This window comes from Mixophyes fleayi, chromosome 7 (assembly GCF_038048845.1).
Source record: "Mixophyes fleayi isolate aMixFle1 chromosome 7, aMixFle1.hap1, whole genome shotgun sequence".
Lineage (NCBI taxonomy): Eukaryota > Metazoa > Chordata > Amphibia > Anura > Limnodynastidae > Mixophyes > Mixophyes fleayi.
In genome coordinates this window covers 83,152,608-83,170,696 of record NC_134408.1, presented here as the reverse complement: position 1 = coordinate 83,170,696, position 18,089 = coordinate 83,152,608, and the positions used below count along the sequence as shown (strand labels likewise).

At 42.9% G+C, this 18,089-nt stretch overlaps 1 long non-coding RNA gene across 1 annotated transcript in view; it reads right to left on the bottom strand.

The window, feature by feature from the left end:
- Positions 1-6,566: 6,566 nt before the first annotated feature.
- LOC142096973 (uncharacterized) overlaps positions 6,567-18,089 on the bottom strand; it is a 33,633-nt gene continuing 22,110 nt past the window's right edge. The window contains exon 3 of the long non-coding RNA XR_012678072.1: positions 6,567-6,703. This is a non-coding gene — a long non-coding RNA (uncharacterized LOC142096973). The remainder of the gene's footprint in view (positions 6,704-18,089) is intronic.

Below are 18,089 nucleotides of genomic sequence, written 5' to 3'. Positions count from 1 at the left end.
CGGCTGTACTCTATTAGACCACTACATTGGGGTCTGATGGCCACAATGCCCTCATTGCCTGCCAAGATCTGCTCAGACTCATCACATAATCTGAAATCCAATTGTATTGGCCAGTCTTCCACTAAGGGGACATCTATCAGGTAACATACTTGTTCATGAATGTCCCTGGAAGTTCACTGAATGGACACAACTTTCCACTCTGGCCAACTTTCGAGCTTCTGTGCCACTTGCTTCAAGCCACTCCAAAGGCAAGCAAGTTTTTTCTCCTCTCCTTAGAGACACCGGGTACCAATACTCTCCGCCTCAATTCTGTGGCTGTCTGCTTTCAAATGCTGCTGAGGCCTATATAGCCAATCTCCAAGGTGCTCTGGCTTCTAGACTTCCTGGACCTACCTGTTACTCACCTGCCACACCAACAATGAGCTCCAACAGATCTCTGATTTGGCTCATAATTTTGTCTGCATGTGCCGGGTGCTCTTCTCTATTACTGGAAATTGACTATCCCAAACCTCTCTGTCAGAAATTCCCAATTTTCAAAAAAGGAGGTAATGCACAGGCAGTATTAACCAGGTGCCTAGCAGCATTGGAATTGGGCCAGTCTTGCACCTGACTCACCAGGAGCGGCATCCACTTAAATGAGTTTAATTAACAGGTCTCCTTTACCAGCATTAGTTTATAGCATCAATCTGGGACATGACTTCAGAAAGAGATCCAGAATGTGGTCCTGTATCTGGTCTCTGCTTCTCCCCTTCCAAGGATTAGCTCTTCTGCAGTATACCACCTATACTATGACTGGAACAGACAGTTAGTTTATTGTAGCGCAAATAAGTTGGTTCTCAAATGGAGCTCCAGATACAAGTTCTACTGCTAAATTAACCCACAATTACAGGAAAACTCCAGCCACTGTCAGCTCCTGGAAAGCACTTTAAGATTGGTAGTCTCTGATTCTTAACTCATAATGTGTATACAGTCTCTGTAGTCATGAAACAGCTGTACATTTATGCATATAGTGTCCACTCAACTTTGTCATTTCATATAGACATGGAATATCCTTTGGCGTTTATGCAGGGTGCCAAAACCCTCACCTAACAAGGAGACCTGCAAGAGCTCACATGTGATACCTTCCAACCACATTCTCCATCAGCAGATATTTAACCCCTAGGGTTCATCCCAAAATACCTCTGTTGACTACAGCCTCCAAAAGTTCTTTGTTAAACTGCTAATTAAAAATGTGGAAAAGGGAGCATCCCTCAAAATGCTAAATCAAGTTTAAATAAAGTGTTGGCCTCAGATTCACATCAGAGGGCCTGATTCATCAAGCGATGCATACTGAACGCAATTTGCGTTTTGTTTAAAATGCACGTAAATTGAGTCTACGTATGTCCGGATTCAAAAAGCAGCTGATCTAAAGATGCGTTGGTTGATGAATATAGTAGTCATTTCCATGCTGTTAAAAATAGCGTACGTATCACTACTTCTTTCAGAGTCTTTCTTTGCTCCGCTAGCAAGTTCACAGGCACACGTACACTTGAGTACAGCATGCATTTATATTACCAACCGTAGGAAATCTCAATGTTCTAAATTTAAGAGCTTGCTAAGGGACAGAGTTATTAGGAGCTAGTTTAGTGTCGTCTCCCAGGGTTTTCATTTTGTAAACAATCCAGGGATGTATTTCAGATGAAGAACTTGGATGTAGGAGGGTATCTGAGGGTTGTGTAGGGGTGTTTTTATTTAAATTAAAATTATGTTTTTAATAGAGATGCTCAGGCTCGATTCCTCAAGAACCGAACACACCCAAACTTAGGGGATACTTCTGCGCTTTTTCGGAATCGAAAATGAGGCAAAACATCATTGTTACGTTGTCGGATCTCGGATTTCAGAGCTTTGAAATCTATAAATATCGCCCTCCACGGCGATCTAGCACCATTTGAAAGAGAGACACAGAAGGGGTAGCACACTGTGTAGAGCAGTTGGTCAGCCAAATAGATAGAATTGAAAGAGGAGGGGGTAGCAGTGTTCAACAAAGTCTACAATGACATTCAGGAGAGCTCCATTGCTAATTCTCAATACAGAAAAGTACAAATACTAATGCTGTCAGGATTGGTGTAATTCTGCAGTCAAATTCTACTGTGTTATATAGGTAACACACAAAGAGAAGAGCTCCATTGCTTCATTGCTAATTGCCATTTCTGAAATACAAATACTAGGCCTTGCAGACTTTTCTTCTGAATTTGCAGTCAGATTGTACAGTGTTATATAGGTTACACACAAAGAGGAGCACTCCATTGCTAATAGTCATTACTGAAACACAAATACGAGGGCTAGCATGCTCCTCTTTTGAATTTGCAGTCAAATTTTATGGTGTTATATAGGTTAGACACAAAAGGAGTGCTCCATTGCTAAGAGTCATCGCTGAAATACAAATAGGAGGGCTAGCAGGCTTGTCTTCTGAATTTGCAGACAAATTGTACGGTGTTATATAGGTTACACACAAAAAGAAGAGCTCCATTGCTAATTGTCATTGCTGAAATAGAAATTTTAGAGCAGGGTGGCTTACTGTACCATAGCTCACTCTGAAACGGAAGAGGTGGTAGGGTTCAGTGCTGGATCAGAAATTGTAATAATAGGGCTGTTAGCGTTCTTAAAAGTCTCTAGTGACATTGTACTGTGCCATAACTCATACAGAAGCAGATGGAGTGACATTGTTGTTGTCACTCTCCAGTCTTAGACATGATGATACTAATCCCTCTACCTCATGTACTAAAGCCTATGTTCAAGTGCATAGTGGTTTTAAGTCAGGGAAACCAAAATGAAAATAAAAAGCTTGTACCTTTTTAAAGAAAAAAAAAACCTCTCTAAAAAAGGTAAAAGTTTAGTGTAATATTACCAAGCATACCAGCATCAGGTAGCTCCCTACTCTAGCTAGATTTCAGCACCTGCAATGTACACTGTCATCATATCCACCCTCATCATTGTGTACATCTTCCTCAAACAAAACTAATTCATCCACGCTGGAATCCACCGAAGTCTGTGTACTTTGATGTAATTTGATGTAATTTCCGCTAATGGCCTTCCTCATGGAATTTGTAGTTCATTTAATGGCAGAGCTTTCACGATTTTTGGGCAATTCTTTTAGACTAGCCCAAATGTCAAAATGTTGTACTTACTCATCTGCATCACCACAGGGTGTCTTGGGAAAGCTTAGTTTTCTTCCTAAAAGCAGTTGCCAGAGAAACTGAAGGAGGAGACGTCATTACAAGATGATGATAACTCTTGGATCCTGACAAAACAAATTAAGTAATTAATCTACAATTACAATATAGTTAGCGGATTTGCTTTGTTTCATTTCCTTCTTCAATTTCTCTAGCTGCTTCTCAAAAATATTAATTAGGGCAATCACTTGACTCAAGCTAACCGTGTCTGCTCTCTCTTCACAGATGACTACTTCGCTTGACTAAAGTACATTCCCCCTCAAATTCTATTCTTGTTGCAGCTGCTGCATTCTCCTGCATGCTGTTGCACAATCCCGAACAAGACCATAAATATTTCGGGACACAGACAGCATCTCCTGCATGTCATTGTAATTTTTAAAAAGTTCTGTACCACCAAGTTGATTGTGTGAGCAAAACAGGAAATGTGATGGAATTCACCCCCGCTGTAATGATCTAACAATATTGGTGGCGTTATCAGAAATCACATATCCTCATGAGAGTCCAAGCAGGATAAACCATGTTGCAATGACATCCCTTAGTTTTTAAAAGAGGTTGTCAGCAGTATTACCTCTGACCTGTGCCTTGTCTCGTGTCTGATAACCACCTTTCACTCCCACCTTCAAATCTTCTCCAGTGCTGCTCCCCACTTATGGAATTCCCTACCACACTCATTCAGACTTTCCCTCAGCCCTCAAATCTTTGTATGCTCTTTGAAAACCCATCTCTTTTTTAGAGGTGACCTTATCCTTGATAACACTAGTCACACTAATGCACCCTCACAACTATCCCAATCTCCACTCTGAGCCACACTCACTCCTTTTGTTTCAGCTGTGCCCTCTTCCCTTTAGAATGTAAGCTCTGTAATGCACATGGTCCTCCATAACCTTTGTTTTCATGTCTCCATTCATTTTGTCTGCCTTGTCTGTTATTGCTTTATGTATGTCCTTGTCTTCCCTACTATACGGCGCTATAGACCACTATGGTGCCTTACAAAGCTATGATGATAATAATAATAATAATAATAATAATAATAAAATATGCCTCTTAGTGAAACAGATGATACAGAGTAGTCTGCCTCAGAAAAATGTGACGTACTTGGTGCTGCTGTTTCTGCTGGTGAATGCGAATCACCGACCCAGTGGGCTGTCACAGTCACATAATCTTTAGTTTGCCCAGTTCCGCTTGTTCCCATATCTGTGGTTAAGTGTATAGTGGGTACAATGGCATTTTGTAGCCCAATAATTACATTTTTACGAACCTTCTGGTAGAGGTGAGGAATAGCTTTTCTAGTAAAATGGTGTCTTGATGGAATTTGGTAACGGGGACACAAGACCTCAGGTAATTGTCTAACACCAGCTGCATTAATAGTGGATATTGGACGCTGATCTAATACTAGCATAGTTGCCATGGCATCTGTGATCCGCTTTGCGACTGGGTTACAGCTTTCTTACTTTTTTCCTCTTGCAAAGGATTGTTTAACAGTCACTTGTTGTAAACTACTAGTAGTCATCTTCTGGGTTGAAGATCCACCCCCAGTAGCAGCAGCAGCGGGACTATCGCTCAATAATTCTTCAGAAGAATCATGGTTAGTGGAGGAGTCATCTAGCCTTAGCAACTTGAATGCAGGACTAACTCCCATCACTAGTGAGGATATTGATGATGAAGGTGTTGGGGGTGTAGATTGCAGGTTCTGCAATTTAGATGAGAGAAGGGAGGTAGCTGATGGTGAACTGCTTGTTGTTATTTTTTAGCATAAGTTTCTAATTTTCCCAATAGGTTTCCATGAACTCGCTTCAAATGGCGTAACATGGATGAGGATCCTAGATGGATAAGGTCCCTAACTTTACTGACTGTGGCTTTACAATGCTACAAATGGCTAAACAACTCTAGTCAGAATTTAGGTAAAAATAATTACACACGTAAGAGGTGGATTTTTTGGTCTTATGCCTAGGCATGACAATGGTCTTTTTCTTATCACTGGCAAGAACTGCTGCAATCTTTGTTTGAAAATGTATAAATAATATTGTGACCTCTGAGGTGGTCAAAATTGACTGCAAATGACTTGAAATTAGTGTTATTGAGGTTAATACTAATGTAGGAACAACAAAAAAATAGCAAAATTATGTGATTTTAGCATATTTTAGCAATTTTTGTAAAAAACACAGATCCAAAGCCAAATCCAAAACCAAAACACCTGAGGGCGGTTTTGCCAAAACCAAAACCAAAACACGAAGCTAATCCAGATCCAAAACCAAAACCACTTCACGGGGGTCAGTGAGCATCTCTAGTTTTTACACAAGTGTCTGTGTTTCATTTACATATTTATTTGGTGCACTACAGGTCTTAGCAGAACTTGGGTGTCAGGGCATGCTGGCACTTGTGACTCCTAAAGTACCAGCATGTGCTGGCAGCCATGGTATGCTGGTGCTTCTAGTACTACAAGCACCAGCATACTCAGTCACTTGATGGCAGCCTGGTAGTGCACCAGAGACAAAATGTATTTATATGCTTTATAACTAAATATTACCCCAGCCCCACTGCCCAGGGTAGTTGGACAAGCACTATTGCTTTCAGCATAGGGCTGGGTATTCCTGTGGGGGGGACTTTTTTTTTTGTGGACCCGATCTCCCTACAGAATCCAGCCTGGTGCTGACCAGTGTGGGGCTGGTTTGGCATTATGGCAGTGGGACTCAAAGCTATAGTGCCACCAGTCCAGGATTGCAAAGCCTAATGCTGGTGATAGTAAAATTTGGTGACCCAATGCTTCTTGGCACCCTGATCTTGCCAGTACTAGCCTAGGCCAGCAGCACTAGAGTTGGTTAAGCTGTGAGGGCGGGGGCACACCTTTTTTTTTTTTATACTTTTAGCCTTACTTGTGGGGTTTTCTTTTTTTTTTTTAAATGTATTGCCTGTATAAATGGAAAGATTTATGTCAAAATTGTGACTGCATCCCAAACAGTGATAATGGAATAATGTCTGTGCTGCCATATACTTTGTGAGGAAAGTAAATTATTATCACCCACACAAACTGTACCACTTTTATAACACTAAAAGGGGGCACGATAATATACTTTCTAATCCCTGCTAACTTATTCATACACTTCATTTTGTTTTCAACAGTGTTGTAGTTAATACCCTGTCAAAAGGGACAAATGTATTTCAGACATTCGGTTATGTTAAAAATGTACCTTCAGTATGGTACTAAGGTACCTGACACATTTTCCTTTTACAACCAGAAACACACACATACACACACCAATTTTTATAAATTGATAAATAATTTATATAGTAAATATTTTATTGAAAAATAAAAAAACAGATAAATGGAAAATTATAACATATTTCTTCAGCCTTTCAAAAAAAATGTTTTTTCCCCCATGGGTGAGAGGAAGGGCTGAGACAATGCCAACTGGGTCATGGGGCCTGGAAACTGGGGTTAATGGGCTTTTCAACTGGGGCTGGAGTTCTGGTTATTTGGATTTCTTCTTGAGCTGTAAAGAAAAAGAAAAAAAAAAGAATTGCAATCTTAGTACATTTTTAAAACTTATAGTAGCTTTATGGCTGTACTTTGTTCATGCATTTTCCAAGCTCAGCAGTGTTCATTTAGTGGTACATGAAGTGAAACTCTTTGCAAAGGTTCATGTTATACAGAACACAGCAGTAGCCAGAGGACTACTGCTTTTTGGAGGCACACTGCTTTTGGATATACACTATATGGACAAAAGTATTTGGCCACACGTGTTAATTATTGAATTGAGGTGTTTCAATCAGATCCACTACCAGAGGTGTATAAAACCAAGCACCTCTCCATTTTCAAAACATTTGTGATACAAAATGGGTCGTTCTGAAGGGCTCAGTGACTTCAAGCATGGTACTGTGATAGGATGCCACCTCTAAAATAAGATGGTTCGTGAAACTTCATTCCACGGTCAACTGTAAGTGATATTATTTCAAAGTGGAAGCATTTCGGAACAACAGCAACTCCGCCACGAAACGGAAGACCACATAAAATCACAGAGCTGGGTTAACGACTGCTAAAGCGCATACTGCACAAAAGTTGCCAACGCTCTGTTTATTCCATAGCTGACTAGTTCCACACTTCCACTGGCATTAATGTAAGCACAAATATTGTGCAGCAGGAGCTTAATGGAATGGGTTTCCATGGCCGAGCAGCTGCACACAAGCCTCAAATCACTTAACAAACTAACAACAGTAACAAGAATAGTGCCCTGTGGTCAGAGGTATGTATTGCAACCCTTTGATTAGATTTTGGGTAATCTGCAAGTTGGCAGGATAATTTAGATCTGTTAACTTTGCATGTTATTATTTTGGAGGTGTTTGATTCCATGTAGCATTAAAATTAATGAAACTCCTGGATATTGGCAATGAGTTTATTTTAATGAAAATAATATGGGGATCATAATGCACAATCGCATACGACTCAAAAATGTGACATGGAAATTCCTACTTGTGTAAGGGTACACAGGATCTGATAATTGTCATCAGAACTGTTGTAACACTACACAAGGGCTAAGTAGAAAATAACACAACTGTATGTAACGTGGTTATTTAGAATATTGGAGAAACCCCAGTGTAGTACAACACTTTTTGTTGACAGCAGACGAAAATGTTTATAGTTTATGTCTATAAATACCTGTAAAATATAATTAAATAGAATATAACCCATGGTATGACAGTTTTATTATCAACATCAAGTACATAAGAATACCAAGATAGGCACATAATCAGTGCAGCTACCTGTCAAATAGCTGCCCACTGGAAGAACCCCACACCTCCAAAGCTCCAGATGGTCTGTGGTCGAGTCTGGCACACTTATCAGATGGAATACATCACCAGCGTGCTTAGGGGCTCCTCCGTGTCCTTCAACAAAGACTGGTCTCCATGGGCTTCATATTACAACCAACCCATGCTCCAGTTCTAGTCGAATCCGTTTTGTTACTGGAAATCCCAGATGGAACTATTACCTTCTGCTAAAAACATAAAAGCGTGAATCCCTTCTCCCTTCCCCTAACCCTTCCAATCGGTACTATCCCCTCCCCCCACTTTGCCCTGTACCACCCCCTTACTCCCTCTTCTTTATCATCTTCTTCTTATTTGTATAATTCAAAATAAAATAACATCTTCATGGTACCATGCTCATATGAAGCTGAATTTGTTTTGTAAAATCACTGTGAGAGAGTGTCATACACACTGTTAAATTTTTATGTGCATTTGTCATCTCACTAATGTACCTTTCAAGAGTTTAATATTTTGTAATGCTGTTCAAGATAAGATGTTACTAATAAAACGTATTTAAAAAAAAAAAAAAAGAATACCAAGATATAGAGAATTCTAGAGAAGTCCAGCAAAAACATATGAACAAATATGAGGTAGGTAGCACTTCAAAGCATGGTATACAATGTCAGTATTAAACATTCCCCAATGACACTTTCACATTATAGAATCAACTTAGTGCCAGTCTTGTACTGCAATGATGTTATGTTTTTAACACTATAAACAGGAAGAGGGGGCTTATAGGGTAGATAGGAAAAAGAGGAAAAGTACATGGATGTAGGGGGGGAAGGAGAGAGGGATTAGATGAGGGGTATAGGGGAGTAGGTTCATGCGAGAAAAATGTAGATATGATCGAGATTGGAGGTCTGGTAACAGGTTCGGTACCAGTTAGAATTGAAGCAGGAGTTGATTATGGTAGGAAGCCAACAGGATCAAATTTTGTAGAAAGATACGGAGGAGCCCCTCAAGATGCTAGTAATATGCTCCATCTGGTCGGTGTGCCAGACCCGACTGCAGACCATTTGAAGTGTTGGAGGCATGGGGCTCTTCCAGGAGGCATCGATTTGGCAGCGATTTGACCTAATAATATTTCTGAAAAGTTTATGAGCGTGAGATAAGAGGTCTGGGACAGGCAGGGGAAAATGCACGTGTTTGTGATCAAAAGGTAGGGGGATACCAAGGACTGTTGAGGCAAAGCAAAGGACAGCAGCCCAGAACAGGCATAGGCTGGGACAGTCCCACCATACATGCATAAAGGTTCCAATGTGACCGCAGTTTCTCCAGCAAGCAGTGCTTGTTTGTGGGTATATAGTGTGCAATCTGGAGGGAGCATAGTGCCACCTGTGGAGCAATTTATTGGCATTTTCTTTAATTCAGACAGTAAGCAGTCCATTAGTAGATATCTTACCACTCTACGTGGTCCAATGACACCCCCAAATCTGCCTCTTACTATGTCTGTAAACAAGTGCATTTGCAATTATATCAATTGGTGCCTGCACCACTACATGAAATAAATTTTTACCATAAGTTACTTACAAGTTATCCAGTCACAGGGAGGCCTGTAGCATTTTGAGGACTGAAGGGGAGAGTATGAAAAAGGTATAGCAATCTGGAGAGTAAATTCATTTTCACTGAGGTGATCCAGCCCACCCATGATATCATAAGTTTGTCCAAGTCTTTTTTAATACAAGTTATAAGTGGGGGATAATTGGCCTGGTAGAAGTGTTCTATTTTCCTGTTGAGTCTTTAACCTCCATAGTGAGAGGAAGTATATTATTGTACAGCACACATATGAGGCCTTTTGAGGAAGGTTCAGAGAGACACAAGTTCTCAAACACAGTGGGCGCTCTAGCTGATAGCTGATTTTTGACTGCCTGGTGTTAGTGCCTAATCTGCAAATATTGATGTAACTATCCCATTGTGAATCCACAGTGCTCTGCCAGATCCAAGAACTGTGGGAATGATGCCCCTACCTTCCCATTTGTTGTGCATAGGACAGGAAAAGGCCAGGCGAGAAAGCAGGGTTTGACCAGAGGGATATCAGAATCGGTGGGGTGGCGGGTTCGATAGGGAGGCCATTCGATTACATTGGGACCAGATATAAACGGAGAGGGCCATTACCAGGCGAGCAGAGTCTGGGCACTGTGTAGCAGGGAGCCAAAGAACAGAACAGATCGGTGACACATCTAGGAGATCTGTGAACCCAGACCCTGTTTCCAGGTGGAGAGTGCCACTGTACACATTAGACTACGGAATGAATAGCAGTAATTGCAGAGGTTGGGGATGCCGAGGCACCTGCCATGTGGGAGCATTGGAGGATACGGACAGGGATCCTGGGTCATTTATTTGCCCAGATGAAGCACATGAGGGAGTGTGACAAGATGGACCACCTAAGCCACCCTTTCTACTGTTGCTGGAACTGTCTGGGCTTACTTCGCCACCATTCCCTTATCCCAAATGCGCCCTCTTGCCACAGTAGGAGGGGCTTACAAACTCTGCCATCACTGGACTCCTTACCGACATCCAGTTCTTGGCTTCTTCTGGGTAACTGACGCTGCTAATGTACCCCTTGCTGTTGTACCTGGGCTGGTACTCCTGACCTCTTCCTATGGATCAGGGTTGCTGTGGATGGATCCACCCTGACCTATCACACTGGCCAGAGCTGCTGGGTAGCGGGCAGAGCGGTGCTACCAGAAAAACTGGGTCCAAACCTCAGAATCAGCCGGGAACGGATTAGATTTTATGTCTAATCTGTAGGTCACAGGAATAGAGAAGTTTCCAAGCAGGTCTTTTAAGCAAGTGATGTTTATTTGCTCACACTGGTTGAAGGTACCAGGAGCAGGTCAGATGAAGCAAGAAATAACAATTTTCAATTCAAGACAGGGATTTTTATACAGATTTGGACATAACTCTTGTCAGAGGGTAAGCCAGCCCTCCTGCCTTCCAACCAATCCAGGTGCTTCATGCAGACTATATATAACTTAGCCTGTAATGGTTCAACACCTGCATACATTACTCACGAGTTGCCACTTCATCTCAGGCTTTCTATTGAATGTTTAAAATCAGAATATAACATTTCTATAACCTTGTTTCTAAAACTATTTCCCTTGCAAAATTCACAAATACTATGGGAGTCTCCCAGTACATATAATGACCCCCTTCTACTCTTTCAGCCTAGAGGGATGTATTGGTCACTTCACATGAACAGGTCTAATTAACATGAGTTTACACATCCCCTCCACGAATATGCTTGCTTAGGACTTCCTATAGAAAAGTTAAAACCGCAAACAAGACATTCAGTCTCTGAAAGTCAATGCATTTCAATAATAGACCCATGCCGATGCGAAAAGACAAGTGCATTTGCAATTATATCAATTGGTGCCTGCAACACTACATGAAATACATTTTTACCATAAGTTACTTACAAATGATCCAGTCACAGGGAGGCCTGTAGCATTTTGAGGACTGAAGGGGAGAGTATGAAAAAGGTATAGCAATCTGGGGAGTAAATATATTTTCACTCAGGTGATCTGGTCCTCCCATGATATCATAAGTTTGTCCCAGGATGCTAAGTCTTTTTTAATATAAGTTATGAGTGGGGGATAGTTGGCCTGGTAGAGGTGTTCTATCTTCCTGGTGAGTGTGATACCCAGATATCTGATGTGGTCGGAATTCCAGTGAATATAAAAATTTAGCTCCAAGAGCTATTTCAATTTGGGAGGGATGTTAAAATCTAGGATGTCTGTTTTCGCCGTGTCTATTTCAAAATTTTAGAGGGTGGAGAAGATTTCTAGTTCCCGAAATAAGTTAGGGAGTGAAATTAAGGGGTTTGTGATGGTAAGGAGAATGTCATCCGCATAGAGTAAAATCTTGTGTGTGTTAGTGGGCAATTGTATACCGGTGATATCAGAATTTAGGTGGATTTTTGTAGCTAAGGATGCTGTGACTAGTGCAAAGTGGATGGTGGACAGAGGGCAACCTTGTCAGGTCCAGTTTCGAATGGAGAAAGAGGGGGAGGAGCAGCTGTTCACCTGGACTGTGGCAGTGGGGTTGTAATATAGGGCTGAAACCCTGGTGAGAATATGATCTTGAAAGCCGTAGGAAGTGATAGTCTTCAACATAAAGGGCCAACCAACCCAGTCAAACACCATGCTAGTGTTCAACAGCAAGAGGAGGGAGAGTTGTTTGCGCTCATTAATGTAGTGGATAAGGTTTATGGTCCATCTGGTAATGTCTGCGACTTCTTTGCCCTCTTTCAGTATGACTGTGATTCGGGCTCAGGTTGAGTCAAAGGAGGCTCCATTAAAATGGAATTGAATCAAAGAGTAAGCTTTGGACTAAGAATACCAGCAAATGTTTTGTAGTATTTAGCTGGGAAGCCGTTCGGGTCTGGAGCAGAGGCAACATTCATGCAGCATAGGGCTGCAGTGGTTTTCATTTCTGTTATGTCTGAGCTAAGGAATTTAATATCTGAGTATGAGAGCTGTAGGAGATGGCAGGAGCCCAAATAAGCATCTATTTTCCCTTCCAGGTCAGGTGGTGGTGGAACTAAGGTGCTCAGGTCATAGATCCATGAATAGTAGCTTTGGAAATCTTTAAGAATCAAGTCTGGGTTGTATGTTAGTTGACCCTGAGAGTTTTAAATTGAAGAAATCATATTACGTGTGCTCCTCTGTCACAGCCTTCAGACCAGAATGGAGTCTGCCTTGCTGCTCTTCTTGAAGTCGTTGGGTCCATTTAAGGGTATGGGCTGTCTTTTTTGAATAGGACTGCTTTGAGCTGACCCCTCACTTTTGCTAAGATATAGTACAGCGCGGGACAGAAGCATATATGGGGAGAATAATAACAAGAGACACCATGGGGTTTCCACCAATAAGATCCACAACGATTGCAAAAATAAATATGGTTTAATAAAACATAACACAGTAAATAAATATAAAAATTACGTTGATCAGCTGACCATACATAACACATATAGAAGCATACAAAAGATAGAGGCAGACTGAACAGATAAATAATAATTCAGTATAATGTCCTTGTGTACATTGTTAAGGTGTAACAGAATGGATCACTATAGTAGGTACCTCGCATTCATGGATAGAAATAAATAAAAAGACCAAAATGATCTCTCTAAACGTAATGAGATCCGGGGGTAAATGTATGCCTTGTAAAGGGAAGTTTCCCTTTACAAGGCAGCGGCGCTTTAAATTTAAGCTGCGAAGACGCCGAACTCGCGGGAGTTGATACATTTACCCCACGGTGTGTAGTCCGATTATTAGATAATCTCAGATAAAGCTCTGATGAGATAGCGATCTCCAGAAACAAATGTATCTTTATACTGTGGAAATTAGCAACATATTTGCAGTTAGTCAGAAGTCCACTTGAAGAGCAATCCCTGTCACTGGTCTAATATCCCGCGGCTCTAGGACTCCAAATGATCCAAGGTGCGCACCTCTCAGGGCTCCGGATAGTGCCGCTGTAAGTAAGTAATGTTCCGTATGGAACTAAAGCAAGATTGTTCCGCTCTCCAATAATGCGCTGGGCCACTATAAAATAATTTCAGTATGTTCCGCCAGTACTCTCGGCGATAAATCTTCAAATAGGTCTAGCCATACAATAATCACTTGAATGCTCTGTATAGTCTGCCCATTCAGCTCAGGTAAACATTAGCGACGCGTTTCGTCCTCCTTGTGAGGACTTTTTCATAAATCTTAAGATCCCTGATGCTGGGTGAGAAGAGAAAGGAGTCGTGTTTCTAATGAGGCTATCTATTCCTGTTTTTCCTGTGTCGAGCGTCCGCTATACTAATAAGTCACCCACGCATAGTGGCTTTGTGTGCTTCCCACACCAGGGATGTGGTAACATCCAGAGTCTAATTTAGGGCAAAGAAATCTGTGAGTGCCTCTGTCAATTGTAACCATGTAGCAGGGCTGAGTATGAAACAGTCATCTACTCACCATGTCGGACAACGTTTGGGGAGGTTTGTTATATCTAGCCGGAGGGATACTCCCATTTGGTCTATCCAGGTAAACAGTAGGACCTCAGCTCTGAGAAGCTTGGTGGCAAGTCAAGAGTCTACTAGGAAGTAGTCTATATGGGTGTATGTCCCATTGGGATGTGGGTAGAAGGTATTCCCTTTATCTGTGACATTCATCACTCTCCAAACATCTAGAAGGGAGTATTCTTTAAGAAAGGAAGCAAATCAGTTGGCCAATCAGGTAGTGAGAGCTTGAGATGGAGAGGCATTTGTGGTCGTTGGAGATCTATCTAAGTTTGAATCTAGGATCATATTAAATTCGCCCCCGAGGAGCGGATGACCTTCAGCACGTTTATTGATAAGGCTAAGGAGCTTCTGAACAAAGGGAAACTGGTCATTATTAGGGGCATACCAACAGACTAGAGTGATGATGAGTTGATCTAGGGTAGATCTAGAGATGGCTGAGGCAAAAAATGTTTGAGAGAAAAGCTTGCTTTGGAATGTCACATGCGGTGAGGTAAGATGAGTTTCTTGTAGAAAGACTATGTCCGCATGTGACTTCTTTAAGGCGGCCAAAAGAATGGAGCGTTTCTTAGGTGTATTCAGCCCTTTGACATGCTTAGAGGGGAGTGTGAGTCAGGATATTGAGGGGCTCCTCTGGAACAGGGATCCATAGTGGCCTCCAAAAGGCAAGTAGGTAGTGGAAAGATCATATATCTCGTGAGGGAGATTAGAGAACATTTAAGTTAAGAAGAAAGAGGTAAAGGTAAGATCAAACTGTTGGCAACCAACCAGGGAGGGAAGAACAAAGCCGGTCATGGCGGGCCCAGCCTATGGTTGCTCAACTTCGGGGAGGAATAAGGGTGCCATGACAGGTGGCAGCACCGGAGGGAGCAAGGGGGATCTGGCTAAAGGAGTGTTAGGGTAGTGTTTTGGGTGTGAGAAAGGGGCGTCAACAAATGTGTTTTTAAATGGTGGATACAACATTAACAATTATGAAAACAATATTATCAGAACATGTGCAGAGTGATAGTACAACTTTGTATGGACCACCAGTGCAAGTTTAGTGTGTAAAGAAGGTAAAGTAATCAGAAAATAAAAACATCAGTAATGCACGAATGTCCATAAAACATGTAACATGAAAGAAGGATGGAACCGTAATCTCTGGAGGGGTGATGTTCCTCAGTGGCAGTAGATGATGATTCCGGTTAATGAGGTGAGGTGTCTTCCCCAAGCAGTAGTACAGGTCATGGTTGATCATTTTGTATTGAGCTTATTGATGTGTGGTCGTTGTGAAGATACATGGTTCCCAAATCACTCAAACACAGTATTAGAGGAAAAATAGAAGGATGATTTATTCTGCAGAACAGAATTAAATACAGCACGGCCCCCTTAATGATACCAGGTCCAACAAGTGAGGCTATCATTTCAAATAAATCCAGTTGGATAAATACAGCACGGCCCCCTTAACAGTAGCAGGTCCAAAAAGAGAGGAACTCAGTTCAAATAAATCCAGTGGGATAGGGACAGCATGGTCCCCTTAACAATAGCAGGTCCAACAAGTGAGGAAATCAGTTCAAATAAATCCAGTGGGATAGGTACAGCACAGCCCCTTAACAATAGCAGGTCCAACAAGTGAGTAAATCAGCTCATATAAATCGAGTGGGATAGGTACAGCACAGCCCCCTTAACAATAGTAGGTCCAACAAGTGAGTAAATCAGTTCAAATAAATCTAGTGAGATAGTTTCACAGCACATCTCTGGGAGAGCATCACCTCTTGGCCAAAGTCAACCACATACATGTCCAGCTCCCAGTGTAGCCTCTTTTATCACCTCATAATCCCACCTTGGGAACTGCCTGCCCAGGGGAGTGTCACACGCCGGGGACCCGCTATTCGGGACCCGGTTCACTAACCACTCCGGCGTCCGACGGAGTCCCGATGACGGCCACCATCTTGGATGGGTCTTCGCATGCGCAGACCCGATTTCTGTTTTAAGGCCTTCCACTGCCCTCTATTGGTTGGAGGATCTCCCTCCAGTATTTAAATCTCCCTCTTCCTCTACTCTGAGCCTGTTCTTAGGTTCAGTTAGGATTCTTCCTAGTGAATTCTCCTGCTCCATAAAGCTTCTCCGCTATCCCAGCGGTCATCCTGCAATCCGCAGTCCGCAGCTGCTCCATACAGTTTCTCCACTATCCCAGCGATCATCCTGCAATCCGCAGCAACTTCAGGCTTCATACAGGTTCTCCGCTATCCCAGCGGTCATCCTGCAATCCACAGCAACTTCAGGCTCCATATAGCTTCTCTGCTATCCCAGCGGTCATCCTGAAATCCGCAGTCCGCAGCTGCTCCATGCAGTTTCTCCGCTATCCCAGCGGTCTTCCTGCAATTCGCAGCAACTTCAGGTTTCATACAGCTTCTCTGCTATCCCAGCGGTCATCCTGCAGTCTGCAGTTTCTCCTGCTTCATACAGCTTCCGCTATCCCAGTGGTCATTCCTGCTACCTACAGACCGTCTCAGCTTCCCGCTTTTCCGCTATTCCTGCGGTCATTCTTTGATCCGCTAATCTCTAAAACTCTCCGAAACTCCGTGTAACCTGCCCCATAACCAGAGGACCGCGACCTGCGTGGCGGTTGCCGCAAAGTCCATACCACCTTGCAGCGGTTCCTGGTGAAGGCCAGCTGCTACGTTAGACTCCACGCCTCTGGTGAGTGTTAGTCTTGGCAGGTCAGAGGTCCGTATTCCAGTGACCGTGATAATAAGAACAGACCATGACGGACAATACAACGACAATTATTGCAGTGCTCCCGAACCCTGGTCCCCCGAGTGGATTCCCTGCAACTCTCTGCTGCTCCTGCGGTTGTGGATCCCCCTGTTGCCGCTCAGCCCACTGAGCACCTTTCTGCATCTGCCCCGTCTACCCTCTGTTTTCCTACTCCTACTAAATTTGAGGGAGATCCGAAATCTTGTCGGGGTTTCCTCAATCAATGTTCTATCCACTTTGAGCTGCAACATCAGAACTTCCCCACTCATCGCTCCAAGTTGGCTTATATTATATCCTTGCTCTCCGGACAGGCATTGGCTTGGGCCTCCTCCCTGTGGGAGAGAGACAAACCACTTCTGAGCGATAGCGCCGCTTTCATTGCGGCTTTTCGAAGAATATTTGACGAACCAGGTCAGGTTTCCTCAGCAGCCTCCAGTCTCCTTCGGCTCCGTCAGGGTACTCAGGCAATGTCAGACTACATCAAAGAGAACCTCCACCGCGGATTCATCAGGCCCTCTACTTCTCCGGCCGGAGCAGGCTTCTTCTTCGTCAAGAAGATGGACGGTACCCTACGACCGTGTATTGATTATCGAGGCCTTAACGCCATTACAGTCAAAAACCACTACCCCATACCGTTTATCACGGAACTCTTTGATCGTATCAAGGGCGCACAGATTTTCACCAAGTTGGACCTCCGCGGGGCCTATAACCTCATTAGGATTAAGGCCGGCGATGAATGGAAGATGGCATTTAACACCCGGAATGGTCACTACGAATATCTCGTTATGCTGTTTGGATTGTGTAACGCCCCGGCCGTCTTCCAGAGCTTCGTGAACGAGATCTTCCGGGACCTTCTCTACATTTGTGTGGTCGTCTATCTGGACGACATATTGATATTTTCTCAAGACCTCCTTTCTCATCGGAGACATGTGGCCGAAGTTCTTCTCAGACTCAGACAGAATCAACTATTCTGTAAATTGGAAAAATGCACCTTTGAAATGGAAAAGTATGAGCTGTCTTACAATGGCCACGTCCCACAAGCCTTAAAGCTATCCAGTGCTTTTTTAAGCTTCGCCAATTATTATCGGCGCTTCATTCAGGGTTTCGCCACCATTGTTGCTCCCATAACTGCCCTCACCCGCAAAGGGGCCAATACTAAATCCTGGTCTCCCGAAGCCTTACGGGCATTCCAGTTTCTGAAAAACACCTTCTCCTCTGCTCCGGTGCTTCAGCAGCCTGAGACGTCTCGCCCATTCTTTCTCGAAGTCGATGCTTCCAATATCGGCATAGGGGCCATCCTGTCCCAGAAATCTGGAGAAAACAAATTTCATCCCTGCGCCTTT